The 27,590-nt window shown below is 47.0% G+C and overlaps 1 long non-coding RNA gene across 1 annotated transcript; it reads right to left on the bottom strand.

The window, feature by feature from the left end:
• Positions 1-1,071: 1,071 nt before the first annotated feature.
• On the bottom strand, positions 1,072-11,605 carry LOC132480897 (uncharacterized). The gene is made up of 3 exons (XR_009530696.1): positions 10,927-11,605; positions 3,492-3,644; positions 1,072-1,110 (listed from the first exon to the last, which is right to left on the bottom strand). It is a non-coding gene; the product is annotated as an uncharacterized LOC132480897 (long non-coding RNA).
• Between the last annotated feature and the right edge of the window lie 15,985 nt (positions 11,606-27,590).

Genomic DNA, 27,590 nt, shown 5'->3' with positions numbered 1-27,590 from the left:
CTATATCTCCCACGTTCACCTTCTCATCATAAAAAGGTAGCTCCTTCACTGAATCAATCACCATGTCAGATGTCAGCTAATTTCATATTTAATATAAACAGAAAAATAATAGCCATAACCATCTCTGAATGGTGAGAATATAAGTGGTTTCTAATTTCATCACTTTGCTTACCTGTATTTTCTCATTTTCAACAATGAGATGTATTTTTTTGTATACAGAGAATGAGAAGAAAATGTAGAGACTAACATTCCTCTCACTTCGTTGTTTCCTGGTAGACTTACATTCTGAATTCAAGCTCAAAATTCAAAGCAGAAAGTCACAGAATGTTTTTCCATAGGACAGGAGACTAGAAATCCAGTAACTCCTCCTTGCTCTCCACCAAGCTGAACCAAATTCCAGTTTATACTTGGGTTTACCAGATCAAAGAAAATTGTTTTTGAGGCAGGATTATTTATCAAATGTACTTTACATATGGTTATGAATCAAAATTACAACAAAATCAGAAAAACTACTGGTGAGGTAATGCAAAGCCATAGGCTGGGGAGATCACATTATTCTCCAAAACAACTTAGTAACCTAAGGAGGTGACACTGGATGTGGAACTGTACTAGTCATTCGTTCAATAAATATTTGTATATTCACTCTGTTCCAGGCACCATTCTAGGCACTGGGGATACAGCAGTAAACAAAACTAGCAAAAATCCCTGCCCTCAGGAAGCCTGTATTCCAGTCAGGGAGACAGAAGCAACAAAAACCTTAGCATAGTATTAATACTGTTTCTGCTGTTTTGACTGTTTTTCTGCCATTTTTCTCAGTGAAGGAGAACTTTCTCCCAAGTCCCTTCTACAGCCAGTGGCTAGGTTGACTATTTCTTGACACAACCCATTCAGGAGTGGGACAGACTGGATCCTAGTACTTTTAGAGTCAAGGTAACTAGAGAATTAGAGAGCTACCCAGCCATGATCTTCCTGCAGTGATTGTCCTAAGGACTTAGCTGATACAAAATGGTTCAAATATTACCAGAGGAAGAAGATGAAGTACCCCAACCATGAATGGAGTAGAGAACTGAGCCGGAACACTGGGAGACCAGGAGCTGCCACAGTGGGCCACTGGAATAAGCAGAAACAAGAATAAGACTGACTTAGGGAGAAAATTTTAGCTCCATGTAAGAGAAAACACTTCAACAGACAGAGCTGCCCCACAGTGGAATGGGCTGAAGGAAAGGCAGTTCTCAGGCTCTGCTGGTGAATGACAAGCTCAGCTCTGCCACTTACTGACTGTGTGACCTTGAGCTAGTCCTGTAACCTCTATGGGTCTCAGTTTCCTTGTCTGTAAAATAGGAATTATAATGGTACTTAGTTCATGGAATTGTGGTGAAGATTTAATAAGAGGAAGCATGTAAAGTGCCAGGGTACTACCTGACACAAAGTAACTTAGACATTGAAAGGCAGGACCATATGGTCCAGGCCCAATACATGACCTCTGGCTGATTTGGACACATCAAGATCTCGGTCCTCCCTGGAGGTGCACCAGGGTACTGGGCAAAGGCAGGGATCAGGCCCAGTAATGGTGTTCAGCGTTCAGGGAATGCCCTAAGGCAGAAGCACCACAACCCCATACACACATCGAGCCAGGCTGATTTGGGAGTGATCTGAGGTTCAAAATAGGAAGTCCCCAGAGAGGCTGTACTCAACATCACAAAGCTCCCAAGGGCCCATTAATGACCACAGCAGCAGTGCCAGCCTCAGTCCCACTCTGGGTCATCCAGGGCTGATGGACTCAGATGGCAGCCCGTGACGCAGGACGCTAGAGGCACAGCCAGGCAGGGCTGGAGAGCTCCAAGCCACAGCTCAGTGGGACAAAGGGCAGCCTGAAGGCAGCCCAAGATGGAATCCCAACTTACTCATAAACCCTCCTGTGGTTCCAGGTGGGGGGCATATTCAGACAGGTTTCCTCTTGCACCCCAGTGAGGATACCCCAGAGGCAACTGCACAGCCACAGGTGACCTGCTTTATAGCCTAGCCCCACCTCCTGGCCCTGGCTTTTGGTAATGGCCCAAGGGTAGGAGAGGGCAAGTAGCCAGTCCACTTGTGTGTGCCCAGCAGGCCCTCTGGCAACTGACATCTCCATTCCAACGGCCTTGGGGTCAGCGGTCAGTCTTTAATTGTTGAGCCAGTGTCTAGCCCACAAGTTCCTGCCATCACACCCTCCCACCAGCCAGCTTTCCAGGCATGTCTAAACCTGTCTGAATTCTCAGCAGGTAAAGAGCTCAGGCGAACCTCCCCCCGTTCCCCTCATGCCCACTACTTAAGTATCAAAATCCCAAACAATAATATCTTGTATATGTGTGGTGCTTAGCATTTTTCAATGCACTTTTCATATCCTGTATATAGCTCACAAAATCTCCAGGAGAGTTGAGACTCAGACTTGGAAGCACAGAGTCAGGAACAATGCCCCAAACCCTAACTCAGCAATGGTCTAAGGAGACATCATCATGACTAGAGTCTAGCATACTGTCCCTGCTACCTACACCACAGACACCCTTATGCTCGATGGTACCCATAAAACTGCAGTCACTGGAAACAGATTGCACCCATCAAGTCACTAAAAGGGTTGTAAAGCAGACTCTGCTCCTTTGCTGTCACTGGCTTCCAATTCAAAACTGGTAAGGGGTGGCATGGGGATGGGGGGCTTGTTTGACTGGAGAAGGCTGAGCCTGAGGCCGATGCCCAGGCCTTAGCTGCAAAGGAAAATGGCTCCACTTCATGACGCGTGGAATTCCTCAAGCACAGGAAGGAGGCTCAGCTGCCAGGCAACCAAAATGAGTGAAAAATGTCCAACTCTGCAACTCATTCAATCATCACACCAACACATGAAGTTGTCAGAATGACTCTTATTATCCCCATTTTAGACAGCAGGAGTCGACCAGGGCAGCTTCTCTACCAACACATTGAAAAAAAACAGGGAGAAAAGCAAAGTCCTGTTTTCAGGTTTAAAAAGATCAACTGCAGGGGCTTCCCTGGTGGCGCAGTGGTTGAGAATCTGCCTGCTAATGCAGGGGACGCGGGTTCGAGCTCTGGTCTGGGAGGATCCCACATGCCGCGGAGCAACTGGGCCCGTGAGCCACAACTACTGAGCCTGCACTTCTGGAGCCTGTGCTCCGCAACAAGAGAGGCCGCGACGGTGAGAGGCCCGCGCACCACGATGAAGAGTGGCCCCCACTTGCCACAACTAGAGAAAGCCCTCGCACAGAAACGAAGACGCAACACAGCAAAAATTAATTAATTAATTAATTAACTCCTACCCCCAACATCTAAAAAAAGATCAACTGCAGAAGCGTGGGATAAGAGGCTTCAGGTCATGTAAAGAAGGTCTTAGAATCTCAGCTGACCTTGAGATTCATATGAACCCAGCTAAAGAGGTTGCTGACACAGCCGCTGCAGACTTGTGAGTGGGACAGTGTCTTGGCCTCTGGGCCTGCCAGACTTACCTGGGGTTGACCACTCTAGTCTGGTCACATATTTGCAGAGATGGGCAGCCAAGGTAGGGAGGTTCTGTAACATCTGGTGCGTGGACTCTGCTGCTTCAGAGGGCAGAAATGGGGCCACACAGGAGCCACAGGGACTGCATGCCAGGTCAACACCTGTAGAACAGGGCAAAAACAAGACAGACTTCCTTGTGAGGTGGTGAGGTCCCCATTGCCAGGAGTATACAAACAGAGGCTGGAAAGCCATCTATCAGGAATTTTAGTTGAACTGGATGATGAATACAGTCCCTTCCAACTCTAAGATACTATAAGCCAACAATGTGTGCTAAACATTGGGCACAATCTACAATCACCCTCCAAGAGCCTCCTAGGGACCCACTGAACTAAACAATGACAAAAGAAGAAAACCAAAAATATGCACTCTTACTAGACATCAATTATATGCAAAAATAAAAGGAAAGGTCATTTTATATGTTATATGAGCCAAAACTGAAAAGTAATGTCCAGTACTGGAGAGGTTGTGATAAAGCTGGAACATTCGTACTGGCAATTGGGTAAAATGGGTACCACCACTTTTTGAAATCAATGTGGCAGACGGTATCAAAAAACCAACAGCAGGACTTCCCTGGCGGTCCAGTGGTTAAGACTTCGCCTTCCAATGCAGGGGGTGCAGGTTCGATCCCTGGTCAGGGAGCTAAGACCCCACATGCCCCAGGGCCAAGAAACCAAAACATAAAGCAGAAACAATATTGTAACAAATTCAATAAAGACTTTAAAAATGGTCCACATCCCCCCCAAAAAAAATCTTAAAGAAACCAAAAGCATATTTTTTTTTTCTTTTTTTTTTGCGGTATGCGGGCCTCTCACTGTTGTGGCCTCTCCCGTTGCGGAGCACAGGCTCCGGATGCGCAGGCCCAGCGGCCATGGCTCACGGGCCCAGCCGCTCCGCGGCATATGGGATCCTCCCAGACCGGGGCACGAACCCGTATCCCCTGCATCGGCAGGCGGACTCTTTAACCACTGCGCCACCAGGGAGGCCCCCAAAAGCATATTTAATCCTTTACCCCAGTAACTGTTCACTCGGGAATCTACCTTAAAGAATAATTTGTAAAGGGTAATTGGTATATATTTGGAGATATTCATTACATCATTATTAATAATAAACAAAAAGTCTCAAATAGGAGAGCAGTTAAGTATAGTATGATGTTTGATGGAATATCAGGCAATCATTAAAGATGGTGTTTATAAAGAATCTCTGTTCGTCGAGGGCAAGTCCTGCATCTTATTTACTACTGTAGTCCTAGCACTGTCTGGAACATAGAAAAGCCTCATTAGCTATTTGTTGAATGAATGAGAGAATGAACAATTGAGAAAAGAATTCAATCTTAGCAAGGGAAAATGCTTATTACATGTTGAAAAAAACAAGCAGAACTCAAAATTATACCTAATCTATGATTTCCAGAATATGAAATATTAAATACATGTGTCCTACATGTGGACTGCATGGAAAAATAAAAATAGATGTTAGGATCATGTACTAGAGATGATAATGTTATTCTTATTCATTCACCATGTTTTTCTGAGTACCTGTTATGTACCAGGTGCTGTGCCATGTGCTGTGAGTAGAGCAGTAAACAAAATAGACACAGTCTCTACCTTAAAGGAGAGGTCATTCTAGTGGGTTAATGGAGGAGTGAGAGTGGGGAAGAGACAGACAATAAACGGATAAGTAAAAGAATGTATAATATGTCAGGTGGTAATAAGTGCTATCGGAGAAAAAAAGCAGGAAGGGGGGATAGAGAGTGCCAGGAGAGGAAAGGCTGCCATTTTATATGGGATGTCCGTGAGGATATCTAGGGAAGATCTTTCAAGCAGAGGGAACAGCAAGTGCAAAGGCCCTGAGGCCAAAGTGTACCTGATGCAATCAAGGAATAACATGGAGGTCAAATGAGCTGAAGCAGAAGGAGCCTAGGAGATGAGGCAGAGAAGCTACAGGAGTAAGAGTGTATATGGCCCTGTAAGCCATCATAAAGGCTGAAAGGCTTGCGCTCAAAGAGACAAAGAAGCCACTGGAGGCATTTTTACAGAGGTGTGACATGATCTGACTTATGTTTAAGAGGAATCACTCCTTTTATAAAAATATTTTATGAAAGTTTAAGATGAAAGGAAGAATTTTAAACAATGGACAGATTATCATAACATTCATGAGTTGATTCACGAAATATTTTCTGAGCACCCCCTGCTTTAAGGGGCTGGAATAGCAGGTCTGTTTCAAGATTACAAAGACATATCAACATATCAACAATACAAAAGTTTTGGGGTTTTTTTTTGACCACGCTGCGCGGGATCTTAGTTCCCAGAACAGGGATTGAACCCAGTGAAAGCACCGAGTCCTAACCACTGGACCCCCAGGGAATTACCCCCATACAAAAGTATTTTTAAATAATACTGCTTTAAAAAAAAAAAAAGAGAGAGAGATTGTCCAGAGCAATTAACTGATTTTGTCCTTTTTTCTTTAGAAATTACGGAGGTAATTTTGCTCAACTAACATTTAGATGCACATTTCATATTCTATACCAAGTCTCTTAATTATAAACTGAGCTGCTGTTTAGGAAACCCTAAAGTTGGCTGCTTATTTGACTCATCTTAAATATCTCATACACAACACTTCTGCAGCATCACTCACAATCCAACATTACTGATAGGAGAACCTTGTGGCAAGTCTGTATGTGCCGGCAAGATTATCTGAAAGACTAATAATATTCTTGTAATCCTTTTCAAGGATGCAGAAAGGAAAATGGCTACATTTCAAATGCATGGCATTTCAAAGGCATGAATTAAGCTCTAAACTCTACATTTGAAAAAAAAAGTCAACACAAGTTCTCTAATTTATGTTCTAAACTGAGAAAACAAATAGTTGCTAAGAAACGAAATTTGCAAAATTGTTAAACAGGTTTTCTAGTTGATATGCACGTACTGAAAACTACAAACTATACCAAAATATAAATGCAGGAATCACTACCATTGAACTTGGTTGCTAAAACTTCATCATGAAATCTGGAATTGTTTTTTTGGTTTGGTTAATTTTATTCCTAGACATTCTGCCTTTTAGGTGTCTATAAAACTGATCATGTGTAGATGATGTTGAGACGATACTTCTGTGAAAATATATGAGAAAGCTTCTTGCTTCTCTTCCTCCTTACCCATCATGCCCTGGATAAGAGGGCTCCTTCTTAGCTCCCAACATCTTGATTCCTGTGACACTCATGTCAGAATGCTCTGCACCCTATCCCTCCTCCTGGCCGTCACCTGTTAACTTCTCACTCAGTGTACAGTTTGGCAAAGGGCTACCAGACTTCCTCTCTCCTTCAAAGCAGTCATCCTCCTGGAAGACTTGCCAATGACCCATCCAACAAATTTGCCTTTCAAACCCATGATCTCCTCTGTCCAATCCAGCCACTCTGCCCCTGCCCATAGCTCCTCTACCTCTGACCAACATGCCTGCCCTCCCTGCTCTTCTCTCCCACCCATCACATCTATTCTCTCACTCCACTGAGAACCCCACCCCTCCAATCTTTCCACTCCATTCTGGCTTCCCCTCCTTCCTCTTGGTGGACTACCTCTTCCACCTCTCTTGTCAGCATCTTCAACTTCCTTAAAGAATTGTCTCCCTTGTCCAGCAAAGCCCAGCCTTGGATCAGCCTCTCCAGTAGCCTTCTCCAGGCCTATCTCAGGGCTGATGGGATGCTGAAGAGAGCCCATACCTCATAGATTAGTGCCCCCACAAACCCATGGCCTCCAGCCTCAGCAGTCCCTCACCACTGCCCTGCAGTCTCTGTGGGTTGCTATTAGCTTTCCCTCCTCTTTTCCATAGCAGCCATCTTGAACATTTTCCTCTTTCTCCAAGCTTCCCACCCCATCCCATTTCCTCACACTGAGTAGATATCCTTGCCTCCCATCACAAGTAATGGCTATCAGGTGTGAATTCCCTCCATTTCCTGAGCCCACCTCCCAACTACCTACCTACCAAACTGCTGACCTACCTGCATCTCCAACTCCTTCCTTTCCTTTCTCCCGCCTGAGGCTCACTCTGAACCCCACCACCTCCCATCCTCTTGGTGACCTCACTTCGTCCTTCAACCCTTCTCTTCCCTGTATCCTCAACCATCCATATACTGGCTTTTCCCCATGAGCATTTTTAAATGTCCTAATCTCTCCCAACTTAAAATTGTCTCCTAACTCTACATCCTTTCTGGTTTTCTCTCCTCCCCTTCAAAACCCCTAACAAGAGTTATCTACATCCACTTCCCACACACTCAGACTTCTGCCCCTGCTGCTCCATTGAAACTACTCTCTCCAAGATTGCCAGTGACCTCTGTGTTGCTAAATCTGGGGTTCAATTGTTCAGACTTTGGCTTACTAGACTACAGCACGTTACTTCACTTCCTCCATTTGGCTTCTGTGGCACACCATTCTTTGGTTTTCTTCCTGTCTCTCTGTTCTCACATTTACTTCTGGGCTCCTCTTCCCCTACTTGTCCCTTAAATGTTGGCATTTCCCAAGGAATTTTGGTCTTCTCTTTCACCCTCTCTACTGAAGGATTTCATTCACTTCCATGGCTTCAGTTATGATGTATATGTTAAGAACTTGATAACTTAAGGTTCTTTCTCCAGATCAGATCTCTCAAGGATGACAGGCTCTCAGGCTCTGTCTTTTTGATTTGAATTAGGTTCAGGGTAATAGTCTCCCTGATTGCTTCTTCTTTGGCCATGAATTAATTACTCCCATATATTAAGGCATTCTCCCAAGATAAGCTCCAAATCACTTAATGGACATCTCACCTGATGTCCCACTCACCTCAAACTCACCTCCTCCTCTTCCTGCCTAAACCTACTCCTTTACTATTCCATACCTCAGAGGAAAGCACCACCATGCATTCACCTAGTTACCCAAGGCAGACACCTGGGCATCACCCTTGACTCCCCACTTTCTGCCACACCCTCAGCTCATCACTCACAAAGTCCTCTTGATATTTCTTTTTTTTTTTTTTGGCCACACTGCGTGTCTTGTGGGTACTTAGTTCTCCGACCAGGGATTGAACCCAGGCCCATGGCAGTGAAAGCATCGAATCCTAACCACTGCACTGCCAGGGAATTCCCTGAATATTTACCTCCTTAATACATCTCAGATCTACCCCTTTTTTCCATCTTCATTGATGCCGTGCCTGATCACTGCAGCAGCTTGCAACCTACATCTAAGCCTCATCTTCTCCTGGTCATTTTCCACACAGGCCCTAGACCTTTTCAAAATGCACATCTTCTTAAAAAACTTCATTATCATTAGAATAAAGTTATATTTCTCAGCCTGATATACTGAGAGGAGCAAGCCCTGATTAATCACTCCAGCCCCATGTCTGAGATTCAGCATTCTGGTTAATCCCCTTGTTAATGAATTAGAAGACCTATGGAACTTCACTGAGACCTTTTGCCTCTCTGACAAGGTAGCAGGCTAGCTCAGTGTTCCCCTGGAATCCTTTGCAACTCTAGTTTATAAGCATCTAGAATTCCTTTCTCTCACAATTCTCTGCTCTAAAACCACTCCTTAAAAAAGACAAAACAAATATATTGAGCATATGCCTGACCAAAATCATACAACTAATAAGAGAGAGAATGGGGATTTGAACCCAGATTGCCCAGGACATTACCCCCTGCCTATTTGTTCACAATCAAACCAACTACTGATAATCCAAGATGAAGAATGTGGAAACAGACAAACGTTCATTAAGTTCTTAATATTTATGAAGTGCTTTACATAAGGCGTCTCATTTCTCCATTACAACACTGTCAAATAAGCAAACTGTAGATCTGAGAAGGTAGTGTGTACAAGGTCCCACAGCTAGTAAATGGGCTTGAATTCCCCCACCTCCACCTTATTATCTGCTCCCTACCACCAATAAATAGCATTTTACAACTGAAGAAACAGGTCCAGCCCAGGGTCATACATCTAATCAGAGGCAAAGTCAGAATTAGAATCCAGGTTTCCTGAATCTGCTTGGCTGGGCCGATGCAATTTTAGTCCCTGCTTTCTGGGAGAATCGTGGAACCCTGACTTTTACCCTACTTATAACAATTTCCTGAAAACTAGCACTACTCCTGAAGGGCTAAACTGACCTCTAGAGTTTCAACTGTTGCTCCAGGCGGTCTTCTTTGGTAGTCCTCTGCTGATACTCTGCCGATGCTGTGCTGGTGTCCACCCTGTGGTGTAGTCCTCCCCTTCCCACTTTTCCAACAACCTCTGCTCTCACTGCATCCACAAAATTAGGCACTCTGTGTCAGCACAAACCCCATTTCCTCCTCCCTCCTACAGTTTCCTCATCTTCAGTAATGAGCTCCCCCACTATCTGTCCGCCCAGCTCCAAAGGCCTTTCCTCATGGCTTAGCCAGGATCAAAGCCCCTCTGCCTGTTAGTTAGAAGTCCTGTTAGTTCTTTCCTAAGTGCAATCCACTTGACTCCTTCCCCCATTCTAGCCTTCCCTCCCTGGATGTCATCAGCGCAAGGATGGCAGGGTTGCTTTCTCAGGCTCTGTCTTTTTGGTTTGAATCAGGTTCAGGGTAACAGCCTCCCTGGTTACTTCTTTGGCCACGAATTAACTATTCCCATTTATTAAGGCATTCTCCCAAGAATGCTTTAGCTAAGATATATCCAAAATGTCTGGATGTGGTGACATATGAAGCATGTGTGGGATTAATTGGACCATCTGGCCAACATCAGGGCCCTGAGTGGAAAAAGAATCAGAAAAGATGCTACCTAGCAAGGTGGGATATCACCACCAGGGCCCTATGATGCTGAGCAGAGGGCTGAAAGAAGGGCAGGGATCTCAGACTGCCTTTATTCCATAACTGACAGGAGCAAAAGATCTTTCCCAGAAAGGGAGTGGGAGGTAGGGTGTTTAGGCACAGAAAGAAGAAGGGCCAACAGCTAGAAATAGAGGAACATGAAGAACTGATGACATTTAGGGGAGAACTGACAGGACTTCCAAGGAATGACAGACATGAATCTATCACTCCCTTGCGTCACAGGACTGGAAAGGCCCTCAAAGCACTCAGGCAAAATTTCAATCCATTGTTTGAATAACATAAACATTTCTTCAAGGCGGTGGTATCCCTCTAGTTGAACACTTTCAGCAATGGGAAATGCCTAACCATAGGAGATCAAGATCATGCGAAATTCAATGACAATACATTCATTTTCAATTCAACAAATATCTATTGAGTACCTACCATGCACCAGACACTACAGGCACTGGACTGTAAGTGTGAATAATATAGACACGGTCCCTTTTCTGTGGATCTTATAATCTAATATGGAAGACAGATACTCAAATACACAAGTAGAATGGGGGAAGTAGAGGGTGCTGCTCAAACACAAGGTGAGGTACCTCATATGGAGCCGGGCATCTGGGAAGGCTTCACTGAGGAGGCAGCGTCTAGGCTGGGGCTTGAAGAGTGTGAGGCATTAGCTGAGTGCAGGGTGGAGGCACCCACGGGAGAGAACAAGTGCTTAAGGCTTCCCAGCTTCCAAAGAAGTTCAGAGTGTTGCAAGAAGGTGGAGTCCAGATCTTGAAGGGCCTTTAGATTGACACTGAGGAATGTGGGTTTAATTCCGGAGGCAATGGGAAGACTGGTGAAGGGTTTTAAGCAGAAGCGCCCTCTGGCTACGCTGTGGGAGACGCTGCGGTACGGGGGATGGCGTGAAGGAGGCCAGAATCCGGGATGAGAAGGCCTTGATGGCCCAAGGAAAATGACCAAAAACAAAGCGCTCCTCTATGACAAGATAGAGGCAAAAACAAAGAGATAAAGTTCAGAATGCGCCCCTTCCACTCTCAAGCCGAAGGTCTCCATCCTCTCTCACCTTTGCTGGGCAGCTCGCCCTCGGTTTGCCCTAACACCGCGGAGTGTGGGCGGGGAGACGACTCCACGCCCTTCTTTCCAGATAAGAAAACTGAGGCCCAGAGTCCCCGGGTGGGGACCGAGGTGAAAAGAGAATGGAAACGGCCTCCCAAAGGAGGCTGCCCGAAGTCACGCACAATCCTTCGAGGGTCCGGCGGCCTGCCCCATTACTCCGTCAGCCGTCCCCAACCAGCCGCCTTTGCTATAGAAACAGTCCTCCCGCCCTCCTCAGCGCCTCGGTTTTGTCAATGCACCCTGGGAAATGCAGTCTATCTCTCATTATCTGCCGGAGATATGAGCCCACTCCGCGTCCTTAAAGGACTACAAGTTCCAGAAGGCTGTACGAAAACACCGGCGGGCTCTCGGGGATTTGGTCTAGCAAGAGAGACAGAAGAACCCGCGGGCGGGGCCGAAGGGAGGGGAGATGGCGCCCCCCAATGGGCGACCCCCTGGGCGGGGCTCGGATCTCTATTGGCTACGGCGGCGCGGAGGAGGCGGGGTCAGCGGAATGAGGCGCGGAGCTGTTCGCCGCTCCAGGTGCTGAGTCTGAGGGAGGCTCCGGAGCGAAGAGGAGCGGTCTCAGCCTTCTCTGCCGCCGCCGCCGCCGCCGCCCCGCGTCGAGAGCCCTCCACCTGGAAGCCGAAGCCGTGAGGAGCCCGGAGGAGCTGGATGCGCTGCCGGGCGCCGACCGCCCTTCCGCATCTCTGAGGTCGGTGCTGCTGGATTCGCTTTTGTTTTATTGAGGAAGGAATGAATTGAGGTGTGAGAGGGCCTGGGGAGTTGATGGGACCTCACCGCCCTCAAGACCATCTGTCCCGGAGAGCTGCTGACTGACCCCTCGTGGGCCTCCCTGTGACCCCGCGCCTGAGGTCGGAGTAGCTTTGGTTAGTTTTTGTCTTACGGTGGAGGAGGCTCTTAAGCGTGAGGGGCGAGGGCTGGGGACCTACCCCACCATCTCTCTTGAGAGGGCGTTGAGAGCTTGGAGCCTCCCTCCGCCTGTGCCTGAAGTCGAGGCTGCCTGGATTATTGAGGATGGCAGGGAGTGTTCCGGGATGAAAGAATCGGAGGCAGGAGGACCCTTCCCCACACCTCGGCTGCTTGAGCTTACAAAGAGGGTCTGGATGTGATGGATGAAACCGCGGTATTCCTCCTCCTCCGCTCAGACCCTCCTGAGGAAGGGCTGTTTGGGGATGTCAGGAAGACCCTTCCTCGTACCCACCCCTCTCCCGAAGCCTAGGGTTTTGTGAAAAGGGGGGACGGGATGAAGATGGAGCCAGACGACTCTTCCCCCTCCCAGCTGGACCCGCCTAGGTTATGGGGGGTAGGGGGGAATGGGATGTGAGGGGCAAAGGCCGGGAGACCCCTCCCCACCCTGTTAGGAGTCGCCGGTACAGGAGAGCCCTGACGGGTTCTCCGGGTCCTCTGCGATCTGGGCCCCATGCCTAAGGTCGGAGTGGCCGGGGTGTGGGGTGTGCGATGGGGAAAAGTAAAAGGGATTGAAGAACCCCTCCCGACCTCTCCGCTCCCGGGCCTTATCGACTTGGCCCTCTAACTGGATCCAGGCCAGGGACCCTAAGTCGAGACGACCCTCCCCGCCCCGCCCCACCCCGGAGACCCTGGCTGCTGAACCGCAGAGGGGAGCCAGACCTGGATGGGCACATGCTGGGCGGGACAGGCCTAGTCCCCCTCTCAAGCGCCCTGGAGCTCCAAGCAGACGCCCCCCGCGCCCATAGACCCTCGGGCTGTTCTGCTCGGCGCGGGGTGCGCCTCAGACCCCGCTGCCGAGACCTGTGTCCTGGCTATGCGGCGGCCGCTCCGGGTGCAGGGCTTTCGCGCTTGGCCCCGGCATCCGCGAGAGGACAAAGCCGCGGTCGCCGCACTGGCGGGCCTGCGCCACTGGCTGGGCGGGGGGCGCGGCCGGGGGAGTGGGGGGTGGGGGAGGCTTCGGGCGCGGCGCGGGGAGCTTCTGCGGAAACGTGCCAGAAACCAGGCGGCAGACAAAGCGCGCTCGCTCCTCGCGGGCCCGCGCGAGCCGGGATGGAAAATCCCAAGGGAGGAGGCGGCTGCACCGGGCAGGGCACTATGCCCCACACCCTTCTTCCCTGCACACCACCACCCTCGTCGGTCCAGCACCCTGGATGCCATGTGTGCGATGGTAGCCAGGGTCCCTTCTGTGCGGCGTTCCAAGACCTGTGACCACGAGAACGTGGACAAGAAAGGGGCTCCACCTCTCGAGGAGGGGCCCAGTGTTCAGGAGGCATGAGTGGGCCAGGGGCCGTAGGGGCATCCTGACTGGACCCCCCAACCCTGCTCCATCAGCCGTGTTAGGTCAAATTTGGTTCCAGGATTCGAGTGTGTTTGTATGTGTCACAATGTGTTTACATGGGTGAGGGTGCGGGTCAGAGTGTGAGTGTGAATGTGTATGCCCGGGTGAGGTGCCAATGGGTGCTCCAGTGTTCATGTGTGTGTCCCTTGTGCATCTGGCCGGATGTGTGTGAAAAGGATCAATTACTGCTGGCCTTGGATGGGGGCAGGGGTGGGGGCAGGGTAGTCACCCCTTCAACCCTCAAGCTGCAGTAATGACCCAGGGTCCCAGTGGATGCCCTCAGGGCGGAGGTAGCTTCAGATCATGTGCATGTGGTGTGGCACAGAAAGTGGAACCTCACAAGTATGTGGAGCTCTCTTCAGCCCTTCTGGTGATTTGGGTCTGACCCTAATATCCTCACCAGGGTTCTGCCCTTCCCATCCCTCAGAAACCTTATCCTGCTGTAACGGGCTGCCCTAAGGACCAAAATTCTGCCCCCCACCATCATGGGCTGACATGTGGGTCTTGGGGAGCTCAACAGCAGAGTCCTTTATGAGGTGGGTGCAAGATTGTGTGGCAAGACAACTTTTGTCACTTTGGCCTCTATCTGGGAGGACCATGGGGCTGGAGTTGCTGGTCAGTGACGGTGGCCTCTCAGTAATACCAGGTACACTCACGGAGAGGGCATGAACGTGACACAGATATATCACTATGGGTAGATATCCCAGGAGGATGAGGACAGCCCTCCCAGACCTGCCCACTCCCACCAAGTGACCTCAGTTTCATAGCACTTTGACAGCAAAGGTGCTGTCACCAGAGACTCCTTTCCTGTATGATGAGGGGCTAGACAGTGGGCAATGGAACCACAGGAAGAACAGTTACCAGAGCCACCATCCAGCCCAGCCCTGCCCAGTCCGTCTCCACAAGTATCCACAGTGACCTCTGCTGGGCAGAAGTGAAACCAATTTGAAATTTGGCAACTAACACTCCCCCACGGTGTGAAAGTTCAAGGTGGGTGTGGGCATTGTTAGGTAAAAACCATTTGGGGGCTACTTGTCAGCTTTTGGAGTCCTGAGTCGATGTTCTTGTCTGCAGTTCCTTCAAGCAATGGAACTGCCACTGTCCTCGCCTATATGGAAATATTTAAAGAGGGCCTAAAGACGTTTGTTCAAGTTTTCATTCAGTTGGGGGTGGGCATCAAATTTGTTTAAGAGAAAAAAGCATGAAAAACATTCATCAAGCTCAGGGAGATTTAAGCATATTTCCTGTCTTTTCCTCTGCTTCTTCAATTCCTTTCTCCTTTTTCTTCCTATTCTACTTTTATCCTCCCCTCTTCCTCATTATTAGTCAAAAACATACTTTTCAAACATATGCTTTCTTTTTCTCATCAACAATATGGCCCATGGGCTTCCCTGGTGGCGCAGTGATTGAAAGTCTGCCTGCTGATGCAAGGGACACGGGTTCGTGCCCCGGTCCGGGAAGATCCCACATGCTGCGGAGCGGCTGGGCCCGTGAGCCATGGCTGTTGAGCCTGTGCGTCTGGAGCCTGTGCTCCGCAACGGGAGAGGCCACAACAGTGAGAGGCCCGCGTACCGCAAAAAAAAAAAAAAAAAAAAACGGCCCAGAAAATGCAGATATCAGGAGTCTATTTCTAAATGCAAAGAACTGGGAAACACTGGCTCCTCCAGGCCTAATGATGGGAGCAGGGGAGATGGATGAGATGTGCTCAGTCTTAAATGCCCACCTGATGACATGTGTCTCCTCTCCTGGTGTTGCTCTGAAGTGATTTCATGCAGCCACAAACCCTTTAGAGCTCCTTAAAGGAAAAGAGATATTTAAATACCTGGTATTGTTCTTACTTTGGCATCCATGTGATTTTCATTGAACTACGTGACTCAGTATCATAAAGTAAAAATAGGACTTAATCTCCTCCTTGCCTGTTTGGAAGGTGACTGCATATGCATGTTGTGTTCTGCACCGGAGAGCGAAAAGCTAAATTATCTCATAAATTGAACTACCTGCTTATCCTAATTAGAGAATGTCACTTAACATCACATACAGGCAATAACATTGTTTTTTTAAATTCATACATGAATCTCTATCTTCTAAAGCCTTTCTTCATACTCATACATTATTACTTTCACTTGAGGTTAATCAAGAATGTTTAATCCTTGTACTGAAGCCAAACAAATTAAATATCAGCAGATACAGGAAGCTGTGGGTAGTATTTCTGTTCTTCTTGGGCTCAAAAAAGAAAAAAATCCTTGGAGTTCATAGGACAGAAGGAAAGGCCCTGAAGATTTGGTAACTCCTATGGATGGAGTTTCTGAGGAGAGGCTCCTCAGAATTTTCCAGGAGGGCTGGTTGTGTTGAAGAATCTCCGCATGCATTCAACTGGTACACACGCTGGGAATGAGACTGTGGCTTTTGGGATTCCTAAATCCCCACACTAAGGCAGCCCTTCTGGGAAAATCCCCCAAGTGCTTCCTGCTCCCTCAGGCCGCCCAGCAGTCCCTAGGGTGTGGAGCTGTCCAAGGTTCTGGAGCACTGGCCCCAGCCCCGCCTAGTGGAAAGGGAGAATTTTAGGGCATGGAGTAGAAGCAAGTTCTGAGGACCACGGCCTCTGTGAGGATTTCCCCAAAGCTCGTCACAGAATGGAACAGGAGAAAACATAGCTGTAGACGATCTACTGCATCACTTTGAATGAACCCATCAGCGATCCCTATTTAAAGAATTACAAGCTAATAACAAGAGGAAACATTTCTGAGTCAGGCTCTTCACATGTAAGGATGTATTTAATCCTCACAGTCCTATGATGTGGGTGGTGGTGTTACTCCCACTTTCAAGATGAGGAAATGAAGCTTTGAGAGGAAAGGGGTTTGTCCATGTTTATACAGGTAAGAAGGAGCAGCGTTTATGCTCCAGCCTGGATATCTTAGACTCCAGAGACTCCTCCTGACCACTGTTTTTTTCCCTACTGCTATTGTAGAAGAAAAATTGAAGTATTGTACTGTCTTCTGTGAGATTCTAACCAAATTTTAGAGTAATGGGATTGGGGACCAACTAAGATTCAGACATAAATCACAAGGGGTCCTTTCAAATTGAGCAAGGGTATTGCCACATACTTTACATCTTATCCTGACAAAGGGCTTCTTACCTGAACTTGATTACCAAAGAAGGGGAAAGGAAAGTGTATGACCCTCATGGCCAGTGTTCCAGGGTTTTTCCAGAGTGTAACAGTTTCACAGGAAGCCAAGCTTGCAAGAATAGAGAGGAAAAAAAATGAGGATGTTGTTATTATTCAACAGAGTATATATAGAGCTAAAGAAACGGGCTTATCTTTATCTGCTAGCATCCTGTCCCAATGCTGAGGACACTTGGATATTGTTAAGAGGCTCCTTCCACCTATTCCCTCTTTCAGATTTTTCACAGCAAAGCTTCTAACACCAAAATAAAAGTTTTCACTGTTGTGAGCCTCAACTAATCTCAGGGAAACATCACATTTCCACCCTCATGCCGTCACAACCAATGTTCCACCTTCATATGTGGCTACGGGAGTCCTGAAGGTGGGCAGGTTTGGGGCTTGATGGGCATTAAGCCACATATTCTCCAGTCCTCCCAGGGTGGCAGTGTCAACTGCCCCAATCTTGCCACACACACACAGGGGGCCTGTGCCTGAGAACTCCCCATGCAGTTGCTGTCGGTTTGGGTGTCTAAAGAGAGTAGAGAGAAATAGAATTGTGCTTTTTCTCCTCTCCCTAGACCTCAGTGTGCTTAACAACCAGGCAGGGGGCCTGGCCTTTTAAGAAACTGCTTCACATCATGCTGGGTCTCCAATCCATTTTGAGCAATTCCTTTCCCTTCTAGGTTAGGATTTTGCAAGGCTCTTGATGTATGGAGCAAAGACTGCTATTGCTTTTCCCGAGGGCATTTGGAGGCCAAGGACCAGCTCCCCATCTGGGTCCGCTCTGACTCATATGACTGCAGACAGATTTGATTGTTTTCTCATTTAGAGTCATTAATTAACTCTCCTCAGCATAAGAACAGCATGTAACAAGAGGGAGGCCCTTTGCGGGGGTCTCTAGGCAGTCATGCCTATAGCTGAGCACCATCTCCTTTGCTAACAGGATCAGGAAATGGTTTCTAATCCTGGCTATTACCCTTCAGAAAGCTTAGATTGTCAGCACTTTAGGCTAATATGAGAAAGGAAATGAAAAAGTAATTAATTGCTAAGGCTGCTATAGTTATTCTGCAAAAACTGAGAGGCCCGAGGATCCCTCAAAGAACTGGATTTTCGTTCATTCAACAAACATTTCTTGTTCCTGCAGTGTGCCAGGCACAGAACTGGGCACAGGGAACACTACTCCAACTTGGGATAAGCACTGTCATACAAAAATTTTGACTGGAAAGAGGAAACAGCTGCAGAAACCCTGAAAACGGTTTTCACAATAAAACACATTAGGTTAAATAAACAAATAAGAGAAACTTAATAATCATAAGGCATCATCTCTTTTTTAACATGAGGAAAGAGGCTGAGGGAAGTTGAGGGCTGCCTGGTTAGCTGAGGAGTAGAACCCAGGTTTTATAACTCCTAAGGTATGTTCTTTCCACTGTCCTAAACCGCTGCTATGTTTATTAAATTATCCAAAGGGCACATTTCCATTAACATAGCCTTTTATGATCCAATCCTAATGCAAAACCTAAAGTTGAAATAGAAACAGATAAAATAGGAAAAGAAGAATGCCTATTTATATCTGTGTTTCCAATATAATACCCATATGTGGCTATTGAGCACCTGAGATATGACTAGTCTGAATTGAGATGTGCTGTAAGTATAAAATATAAACCAGATTTTGAAAAATTAGTATAAAAATATAAAATAGCTCATTAATAATGTTTTGGATAAAATAAAATAACATTTTGGATACATTAGGTTAAATAAACAATATTATTAAAATTAATTTCACTTGTTTATCTTTACTTAGCTGCTGTTGTTATCAGAGGGGGCTCATAGAATCTTACAAGACAGGGGCAAGAGGAAGGAGAACAATTTTCAGATAAATCAAACAAAAGATTTACTACTAGTTAAAACATGATTGAAAACACTTGTAAGTATAAGCTCATGAATTACCTTGATGTGAGCCAAATTTTCTTTCAAATAAGGATACTGAGGAAAGATTTCAAGCCATTTATAAAAGCATATGATGAATAAACAAATTAGCTAACCGAATTATGCACAGGTCTTGACCTCTGCTATTGAGTTGAGGATGAGGATGAGGATGATTAGAGGGTACTTACAACAGATGACCCAAGAGCTCTAAGTCTCTTGGACTCCATGATTCCTCAGGGAAGTGAGAGCCTTGTGCTATAGGGGAAAGATGCTGGATAGGAGTTGGACATACACAAGGTCAAAGCCACTCTGCCACCCATTGGCCTTGATCAAGTTATGGAGTCTTGATCACTCAAAAAATGGTAGCTATGACTAAATGGGATTTCAGGTATTCTTTAATAGAAAAGTTTCTGTTCAGAATCTCCATGGTCTTCTCTACAATTCTACTGCCTCACCCCCCATCTTTGCTTGTTCCCTGAGGAGGCTTAAAGGACAGTTTCATTTGATTGTGTCTACACCAAAACGTAGGGTCTCAGTAACTTTGGGCACACCTCAGCATCTTTCATGTTCTCCTCTGTCCCATCAACACACGTGAGGTTCTTTCTCTGGGACGATGAGGCAAGCAGCAAAACAGGCATCATTCTGTCATGTTTATCCTGAAGTTCTGCATTCTGATCTTGGTGTTTAGAGCACTTTACATGCAGTTTTACTTTAAAAATAAAGGGATATAAATAAAGAAACCATAGCCCCAGGAGAACGTGGCCATGGTCCCTTTACTGCACAGCTCTGAGGGAGCACATCATTGCTATTCTTGACCATCTTTTTTTCCAAAAGTTTGCCTTCTAGATCAAAGAAATACATGTTAAGCTCAGTGAAGACTTATGTTAACAGAGCATGTTGGAACCAAACTCCTTTCTAGAGACTAGTCCCACAGGAAGTGCAGAAATCCCTGGAAGTGCTTTAGAAGGAGAGAAACATGGTCAGATATCCTGGGTCAGTGTGGTGGGTGGGTTGAAGTGGGAAGAGCCTGGAGGTGGGATGGCCCCTGGTTCTGCTGAGAGGCCCCTGACTTCCAGGGACTTAAGTACCAGGGCTAGGTTATTTGGGGATAGATTCTGGTCTTGAAATGCATTTTCCCCATCCATTCGCTCTTTTTTTAAAAATAAATTTATTTATTTATGGCTGCATTGGGTCTTCGTTGCTACACACGGGCTTTCTCTAATTGCATTGAGTGGGGGCTACTCTTTGTTGCGGTGCACGGGCTTCTTACTGCCATGGCTTCTCTCGTTGCGGAGAGCAGGCTCTAGAGCGCAGGCTTAGTAGTTGTGGCGCATGGGCTTAGTTGCTCCACGGCATGTGGGATCTTCCTGGACCAGGGCTCAAACCTGTGTCCCCTGCATTGGCAGGCAGATTCTTAACCACTGAGCCACTAGGGAAGTCCCCCATCCATTCACTCTTTTGTTCACTCAACAGACACTGAATGGTACATAGCTAGGGTGGCAGTGTTTTGAGAAACCTTGCTCCAGAGGACCCCAGGGTCTGGCTGGGTAGAGGAGCAATGCCCACGTGAAGGGTAAACCAAGGAAGACGGGCTGATGTAACAACAGGAGGCCTGTTAAGGTGGGTTGGCTATGATGGTGGGAAAGCTGTGGATCCCAACCAGATAGATTTGACTCAATCTCAGCTTCATCACCAAATGTGTGGCCTTGGGCAGTGCTTTAACCTTTCTGAGTTTCATTTTCCTCATCTGGGACAATAAAATCTACTTTTCCTGGGTTGTTATGGCCTTACATGGCAACATATAAAGAAAATTCTTAGGATAATACTAGCTCTTCTTTACTGAGTGCTTACAGAGCATCAGGCATTGTGCTCAGACCTTTATATGCATAAAAGAGCTACTGTTATTATCCCTATTTTATAGCTGAGGAAAGCAATGCCCAGGAACTTCAAGTAACTTGCCCAAGGTCACATAAGCAGTAAGAGGCGGGCAAGCTGACTGCAGAGCCTGCTCTTAACCACTGTGATTACTGCCTCATTGTTCAAGATCAGCAGGAACCCAATAACTTCTTTTGAAGGAGGACGAGGTGATTTGTGTACAGAGGTCTTCTGCTTGGTCTTCAAGGGTGGGTACAGGGCTTCCCTAGTGGTGCAGTGGTTAAGAATCCGCCTGCCAACGCAGGGGACATGGGTTCGATCCCTGGTCCAGGAAGATCCCACATGCCGCGGAGCAACTAAGCCCATGCGCCACAACTACTGAGCCTGCGCTCTAGAGCCTGTGCTCTGCAACGAGAAGCCACCGCAAGGAGAAACCTGTGCACCGCAATGAAGAGTAACCCCCACTCGCTGCAACTAGAGAAAGCCCACGCACAGCAACGAAGACCCAACACAGCCAAAAATAAAAACAAACAAATTTATAAAGAAAAAAAAAGGTGGATACAATATGAAGAGGCTCTGAAGGGTCAGTAGGGTGGGCAGGGAAGGCAGGGAAAAGTTGTGACCAAATGAACAAGGCTGGGTATGCCAGTGGTGTATTCTGGGGACCCTGAAATGGAGAAGAGAGTTTCAGTAGGAAATAGATGTTTGGTAATAAGGGTTTAGAAAACCTGTGGCTAACAATTGTTGGCCAAAAAAAAGTTCATAGGCAAAGAAAGGAATGTAAAATCTGAAACTACCAATTTGAGGTATCTCACTGAATAGGGGCATTTTGTTGCCGTGTGGAACGCACTCATCCAGCATACCCAAAGCCAGAGCTTGTGGAGGACGTGGCCAGACAGCACAGCCATCCAGCATTCCTACCAGTGCTCTTTGCTCTTTAGAGAACATGTGTGGACTTTTCTCTCATTTGGTCTTCACAAAAGCTTTAGGCAGGAGAAGGCTGGGAGGTCTGCTATGAGGATGCCTGCCTGTGTCAAGCGGCAGGCAGCACGAGCTGCCAAGAGGCACAGATGCCAAGCACAGCCGCAGTGCCCAAATCCAGGCAAAAAGCTTAGGAGGGCTTTTTCTGTGAGGGAGGAGGCAGAGGCTTGCCCCTGGACTGAGACCTTTTCTCTGTGCTCCAGGAGGCAGGCAGTGTTATCCTTTGGTCTGTGATTCTCCAGCAATGCCCCTGAGTGGCTGCCTCCCGAGTGGCTGCTGTGAGGGCCTGAGTCAGGGTCACTGCAAATCCCACAGCCCATTCCGGATGCAGCACCTCTCCATTAGTGACCCCCGCCCCTCGTGCAGAGAGCTTGTTTCACAAAAGGGGATTTTTCTGGACTTGCCATCTTGAGTTTGTTCTGCTTATTTCTCTGCAGACTGCAGGGACTAGAAACAAAACCCCAGTCTCCTTAGTCTGATTAGAAGGAAAATCTATCTTTTCTCAGGGCTGCAGTCACCACTGACCACCAGATTTCTCTCCGTGGCTACACTTCTAATAACAAAGGAAAGTAAAGGCAAGAAGGGAGAGGGACACAGATGCGGCACTTCTTCCAAGAGGCACCTGCAGTTCTGTGAAGGATGTGAGGCAGTGGGAAGGTAATATTCACAGCTCTGCAAGAGTCCCTTGATGAGTGAAGGGGGAGTTTTGATGTGCAAGATGATAGAAGATAAAAGAGACCATGGTGCTGCACTGCGTTTTCTTTGGAAAGTCATGCGAGGGTTCCAGATGCCCTCCACATTTCTGGAAGGATAAACTTGCCACGTGTTGGCAAGGCCACACAGATTTTGACAAGTTGTCCGGGGATAAGTCCCTAGTGATTATAAACATAACACTAATGAGAAATGACAAACACTTGTCTTGGTAATGGAATGTTAAGGGCTCATCTGGTCATTGACCCCAGTAATGATTAATGTGTGTCCACACACACTGAACGTGACAGAGTGGAGTGGTGACTTCTGAAGAATAAAATCAAATTGAGAAATCACAATAATAATAAAGGCATGGATGTTTGGAATGGTTGGGCAAGTAGAGCTGTGGTTACTTCAGAGCAGCTTTCCAGCCAGGTCTCTTTTACCAGATCATTCTGACCCCAAGGCTCTGACAAGCCAATTCTTAGAAGTCCCAGCACAGCACGTGGCACCTACTCTGTGTTAAGCTCTACAGCAACCATTGGAGAGACAGAAGTGAATGAGACACAGTCCCTGTCCTTAGGGGGTTAGCCAAGTCTAAAACAGAACATGGAGCACAGAGTAGGAAATGTGAAAATGAACATGGCCACTTCGTGTTGTTTCCTTATAGGTGCTGCCTCACCTGTAGCCCCAGCAGGTGAGCCAAACTGGGATCTTAGAAATATTGCCAACCTTATCTCATGTCAAATCTGAGCAGCTGTGATTCCAGCTACTGATGCTGGGGTAGCAGAGTAAGGGCAATGGAAGCAGAGGCTGGTGTATTTCAGAAACTTGTTGCATACATTCGCCGAAAATGTTTTTCCTTTACATGTTTCGTTTGAAAGACCCACTCCTGAGACCCTTTGCCTGCAATTAGAGCACACTGCCACAAGGGGCACCATGAAGCAGTGTGGCCCAAGCAGCTATGCTCCTCACAGGCATAGTATGCTAAGCAAAGTATAGTTTTTCAGTTATTAACCTTCAGAAGAACATAATTTTTCATTAATCAATCATAGAAGGATTGCACATTTAATAGGGCCAAGCCATGGTAACCTATGTATAGTGAGTGGACAGTTGTGAATTCATCAACATTCATCTAACAAAATTCATGTGTGCCTACTGTATACAAAGAACAGTACAAAGTCCCTGCCCTTAGGTACTCACTCCTGTCAGGAGGACACACACAGACAGATAATTCCAGTGCAGCAAGATAAACTGTATGATGGAGGAATGAACAGAGAGCACTGGAAACACAGAAGAGGAACGACTAACTCTAACAGGGAATTACACACACACACACACACACACTTGCATGTGTTAGGTCTGGACATTAACATCTGAGTCAGAGGGTTTACACCAACTCATATAGAAGAAGAAAAGCATATGAGTCAAAATGTTTTGAAACACTCTAAGGAACTGAAATCAGCCTGTTGAGTGACCTTGGATATATCATCTACATCTCTGGACCTCAGTTTCCTCATCTGGTGCTCCAAGGGCTTGACAGTAGCCATCATGACTATGTGGGTCTGGAACAGGAGGGAGATTAGAGTGATGACCTTGACTCCAGTGGCTAGGCGTGGCTTTGTCCCAGCCCCAAGGCCTCCTTGACACCTGCTTGTATGGACCCTGATGATGCTACCTCTTGATTCTGGCTTAAATGTTCCAAGGCTTCCCAGAGGATCAGCTGAGGTGCCGGTCCCAAAGGAACTTGGTGTTTGTGAGGTGTCAGCCTTTGGTGTCTGGTGGATATGGTCTGGCTCTCCTGAATAGCTATTTGGCCCACCACCCTCCCCAGAAGCCAGGCTGGCCCTGTCAAAGCTCTGACCACTGCATGCACTGCCCCCTTCTCACCAGCTTCTCACTGCTCCTTCTGACCTGCGGCCACTCTTAGGAAAGCCTTGGCCCTGTCAGGCAGAGGATCACTGGCGGCAGCATAGCCCCACCTCTGCCTCTCAGGCCCTACAAAAATGAAGGCTTGTGATAATCATTTCCCAATATAAACATGTAACAAATCATCACAATGTTCACCTTAAACCTAAACATGTTCTATGTGATTATTACCTCTATAAAGCTGGAAAAAGCAAAAAAAGACAACAATGAAGCTCCACCTGGCCTGTCTCCCTCTGGAGACCTTCCTAGGCCTTGGCAGGCTGTCCTCCCCAAGCAGCCCCACCCTGCCTTTCCCAGGCCCCAGCCCTCCCCCCTCTGTGGCTGTGGCATTGCCCTCCCCAGAACTGGCACCTCTGTGTTAGGGGATACAAAGGAGCAACTATCTTGCATAACTGAAAAAAATGCCAGAGGTGCTTAAATTTAAATAAGTCATTTAAAGCTGTTAATTGCCCCACAGAGAGAGTTTTAATATAAAATACATGGGAGCAATACCTGGTTAAGACAGCAGACAAACGGAGGCCCTGAGAAAACCCTCACTGAAATTCCATTTACAGGTCTTAAAAAGCATATACAGGGACTTCCCTGGTGGCGCAGTGGTTAAGAATCCTCCTGCCAAGGCAGCAGATATGGGTTCGAGCCCTGGCCCGGGAAGATCCCACATGCTTCAGAGCAACTAAGTCTGTGCGCCACAACTACTGAGCCTGCGCTCTAGAGCCCACGAGCCACAACTACTGAGCCCATGTGCCACAACTACTGAGCCTGTATGCCTAGAGCCCATGCTCTGCAACGAGAAGCCACTGCAATGAGAAGCCCATGCACTGCAACAAAGAGTAGCCCCCGCTCGCCGCAACTAGAGAAAGCCCGCGTGCAGCAATGAAGACCCAACACAGCCATAAATAAATAAATAAATAAATAAATAAATAAGCAAGCAAGCATATACACACACACGCACGCGCGCACACACATATTTTTTTGGCCATGCTGCTCAGCGTGTGGGATCTTAGTTCCCCAACCAGGGATTGAACCTGTGCCCCCTGCAGTGGAAGTGCAGAGTCCTAACCACTGGGCAGCCAGGGAGTTCCAAAAAAGGCATATTTAAAAATAATTTATGTGCCCACCATATTGCAAATCAACTATACTTCAATTAAAAAAAAAGAATATAAAAAAAAATTTATGTGCCCAGGAATTTTTACGCCTGAGACTGACAGGCCCTGAACCACCTGTCTAGGCCAGAACCAGGACCCTGCCAGCTCAGGCCCACCATCCCCCACCCACCCTCACTCTGGTCCCTCAGCCCTGGGACGCTCTCTCTGCAGAGAGCTTATCCCTGCCAGCTGGGCCGGGTCTGCTCAGGCCAGTTTCCTCAATCAAAGGCCAACAGGCACTTCCTGGGGCTTCCATGGGCAGTGGTAATAACAATTCCTGCCTTCCCCCATCACCATCGCCACACACACACCCCCTCTGGCTAGAGCCTACATGGTCCCTCCATCTCACAGGAAGCATGGGGCACCTCCTTTCCCTGAGTGAGCAAACAAAGAAATCAACAGAGGGCCTTTAAAGCCATTCTGCAGAGGATGTCACCTCCTGGAGATGAGAAGGGCCAGGCTGAGATAAGCAGAGCTGCTTACAAACCGAACACAGAGACAAATTAAGACCTTTACTGGAGGCAATAAAATGCAGACCAGTGGAGTGAGAAACAAGATGTCTCCCTTCCTAATCACTGCAGAAGGTAAAAGAAATCACCAGCTATGGCTCAAAAGTCAGAAAAGAAAGGAAATGCAGAAAACACAAAACAAGATGACAAGAGGCCACCCGAAATGATTAGGACAATAAATGTAAGCATTTACCATCCCCTTGTTAGAAGACAAAGGTTCCCAGATTAAATTAATACAAGAGACTCACCTAAAATAAAATGATTCCAGGGTAGGCAAAGCTATACTAGGTAAATGCAAACAAAAGAAAAAGCGTGAGTGGCTCTGTCAGACAAAGCACAATTTAAGGCAATAAGCAGCGTCAAGCAGGATAAAAGGGTAATTTTATATTCATAGGAGCAATTGTGAAAGCATAAGTGTTCTGAACATTTGTACACTCAGTATTTTAGCATCAAAATACTTGAGGCAAAACCCGTTACCATTAAAAATACAAGATGAAGACAGCTATGGGCATAAATTTACGTACTACTCTCAGTACCTGATGTTAAGTAGCCAAAATATATATAACAGAAAGCAGTAATATAATGAAGACGATTGAATTAAAAGGTGGGTGCTGAACTTTGTACCAGTCTGAATGATGTTTGCCATGTTTTAAAAGACCAATCCTAGATTGATGCTTGTAGTATAAATGTTAAATTGTGTGCAAATTTATAAATACAGTATAATTGCAATTTTAAAAACTCTAAACCACTGAAAACCCACTGAAAGAAAATATACCAAAATGTCAACATTTGGTGTGTTTAGAAAGGGTGGAAATTAAGTATTTAAAATTTTGCTTTCCACTTTTTCTTCCAAATGTTCTTTAATGATCATATAATAATCTACGAACATGTAAAGACAACTGGGAAAAAAAAAAGGGTAAGACTCATCCCACAGCATAGGATTTATAATTTCCAAGATTTGGGTAAAATTTAACAAACAAAAGCAGCAAAGAGGAATCCCAGCAGGCTCCACACAGCCTGCCTGGGCCTCTTGGCTTCAACAGGCCCTCCTGGTCACTCCCTCCTTGAAACCCTCTGCTTCTTTGCCCTGGGGCACTGTGTTTCCCCAACTCAGCTCCCATCTCTTCTACTGTGCCTTTCAACCCTTCCACCGTCTACTGGCAGCTCAAGCGTGGTTGCCCCAAGACAGATCCCAGTCTTTCCCCAGGTGCCCGCACCCCTGCTGACCTCACCTGCTCTTGTAGAGGGATGTAGCTCCCCTCTATATGCCAAGGACTCCCAAATTCATCTCTAGCTCCAAACTCATCGCAAAGTTTCAAGGGTGTACACCAGCCTGCAGACTGGATGTCACCCCATACATGGGGGGCAGGCATGGTGGACATGCCTTCAGAGGAAACTGTCACTGAAGCCCCACTGAACACATGATGATGGGGCGCAGGGATTGAATGTGAAGCAGTGATGCCCCAAGGGGTGGTCATGAGAGCATTTCGTCATCCACAGTCAGATGTAGAAGAAGGTTCCCGTGAAAGAATCAGAATAAATCATCACCTTGAGCAAGGCCCTCTCTAGGCCATTTGAAAACAAAACCTATGGCTCTGACTCATGGGAC

The sequence above is a fragment of the Mesoplodon densirostris genome, chromosome 19, assembly GCF_025265405.1.
Source record: "Mesoplodon densirostris isolate mMesDen1 chromosome 19, mMesDen1 primary haplotype, whole genome shotgun sequence".
NCBI lineage: Eukaryota > Metazoa > Chordata > Mammalia > Artiodactyla > Ziphiidae > Mesoplodon > Mesoplodon densirostris.
The sequence above is the reverse complement of the archived record's forward strand: the minus strand, read 5'-3'. Positions and strand labels throughout refer to the sequence as shown.